This window comes from Oxyura jamaicensis, chromosome 2 (assembly GCF_011077185.1).
Source record: "Oxyura jamaicensis isolate SHBP4307 breed ruddy duck chromosome 2, BPBGC_Ojam_1.0, whole genome shotgun sequence".
Lineage (NCBI taxonomy): Eukaryota > Metazoa > Chordata > Aves > Anseriformes > Anatidae > Oxyura > Oxyura jamaicensis.
The window spans coordinates 113038831-113041453 of NC_048894.1; positions in this window are offsets into that span (position 1 = coordinate 113038831).

Sequence of the window (2623 nt, forward strand, 5' to 3'; positions counted from 1 at the left end):
TCCAATGCCTCATCACCCTCAGAGGAAATATTTTTTTCCTTATATCTAACCTAAGCCTACCCTCTTTTAGTTTAAAGCCATTCTCCTTTGGCCTGTCACTACCGTCTCTGATGAAGAGTCCCTCCCCAGCTTTCCTACAGGCCCCCTTTAGGTACTGGGAGGTCCCTATAAGGTCTCACTGGAGCTTTTTTATCTCCGGGATGAACAACCCCAACTTAGCCTGTGTTTTTAATACAGGTGCTCCAGACCCTTGATCATTTTTTGACCATCCTCTGGACTTGTACTAATACTTCCATGTCCTTTTGGGGTGTATTTGGTTTACATGGCAAGGTTTTGGTAGCAGGGGGCTGCAGGAATGGCTTCTGTGAGAAGAATCCAGAAGCTGTCCCGTGTTAGATAAGGCCCAGTTTCAGCTGGCACCAAAGGGACTTGCCACTGCCCAGAGCCAAGCCAATAAGCAATGTTGTTTTTGCCTTTGAGAGAGCAGATTTATGAAAGAAAAGAAACAAAAACAAAAACAAACAAACAAAACACCACAGAAGCTGGGAGAGAGAGGAGTGAGAACCAGCCCTATAGACCTCCAGGTCAGTGCAGCAGGAGGGCAGAAGGTGCTCCAGGCAGGCAGCAGCAGTTCCCCTGTGGCCTGTGGAGAGGCCCCTGGTGGAGCAGGCTGTCCCCCTGCAGCCCATGGGTCCCACATGGAGCAGATCTCCACGCTGCAGCCCGTGGAGGAGACCCGGTGGAGCAGGTGGATGTGGCCTGGAGGAGGCTGTGGATATCGTAGGGGACAGTACCTAATGTTTTGCACAAGTCTAGGTAGATGATGTCAGTTATTCTTCCCCCATCCGCTAATGCTGTAAATTTGTAATAGCACATAGTGCTATTAACTTCTGTGTTGCAAGGCTGTTGGGCAGGGCATGCCAGAATCTCTAGTTTTGCTAACAGAATAATCTCTTTGAGGTAATTGTCAATTTAAATACACCAAGTCAATCTTCTAGATTTATCCAGGCCAGTCATTTCATTCTAGCTTCAGTTTAAGATTTCCTTGTAAAATCACAAACCCCTGGGGTTTAGGGACCAGACCACTTCAGTTCTTGCACTCTTTAGGAACATCGCTGTTCCTAGAGGCATGGCTTCAGATCTGGAAACCCAGCCTTTTAAAAAGCAGTTTTGAGTGTGGCCATCAATAATCTCTGCCTTTTGCTCTCTATGTAGTTGCCCTGCTGACTCTCTGCAGGGCTTTGGGCCAGAACTGGTGTTGTGCTAACAGACACAAAGAGTCCAAAGATGTGCTTTGGCAGGCAGGATCCCATGCATTCTGGCAGTCATTCTCTGACTGCACCTGAGAACACATTTCCAATTTTATTTTATTTTTTTGCATGGACAGCCAATGGCTTTTGGATTCATTAAGATTACTTCCCAAAATACAGTGTAGGCATCAGCAGAGACTGCTGACATCTAGCAGCAGGAAACAAAGCATTTTTTCCATCCATGATAAGTAATAATCAAAACTATAGCACTTTAACTTACCAGCATGGTATGGCAAAGACCTTACATTGAAGCCTAATTTGAATGACCAAAGGCATGGGAAAGTTAAAAATCAGGCTATCACACTAAAGGAAAATAAGGAGACAGATGAATTAGTTATAAGACCTCGGGGTCTTTGCTGTATATCAGCATGTGGATGCCATGGACACTAGCACTTTATAAAATGAATTCTATTATATTCCGTTATTTAACAAATGATGTCCAGTCACCTAAACCATCTGTTCCTCTTGGCTCTATCTTTCAGTGGATATACATTAAATATTCACCTTTTTTTTTTTTTTTTTTTTTTTTTTTTTTTTTTAATGCTGTGATGCTGCTTGGCAGTCCAATGTTTTTAAATTGTTCCTTTGGCTGGCTTTGCTGCCAAATGGATTTTAGCTAACTGCACATAGATCTCAATGGGAGAAACTCTACTGCACACAAACCAGCTTATTAAATGTCCGCCACAATAGAAACCACTGCCCAAACTATTCTTTTCTGTTCATAGACAATTTTGTGTGGTTATATTTTTGATGATGTAGTGTAATTGGGATGGACATATTTTGAATCCAGTCTCCAATGAACAGCTCAGAAGTTTCATGTGAGTAGAACTACAGAAAGGAAAGCTGTCATAGTGCAATAACCTTAATTCCATGGAGACAAATCCTATATGGTGGATTGTATAATAAAGTCACTCCTAAAAAGCTGTTATGAATACCAGCTTTGGCAAATACCATCTTTGGCAATGAGGTTGAGTGATACTGTTATAATTAAGAGTGCATTCATTTTGTTTATTTTCTCTAAGCTATAACATGAAAGATAAAGCAAGACACCTTTTTTGAATGTTCATTTTTATTCTTCCTATTTGAGGTGGGAGTATATCTTTAAAACAAAAAAGTTTTTGCTGAAAAGTGTGTAAATTATTAATTTGGGAAGTAAATAAGTATTTTTTAAGTGAAAAGGAAACTTTTAAATTGATAATATGAATTCAGGGTAAAGTATTTCAAGTACTTTATACAGGAAAATACCACAGAAAGATTCTGTGGTAAAAGCAAACTATACATGAAGCATTTATTAGAAATTATACATCCTCATT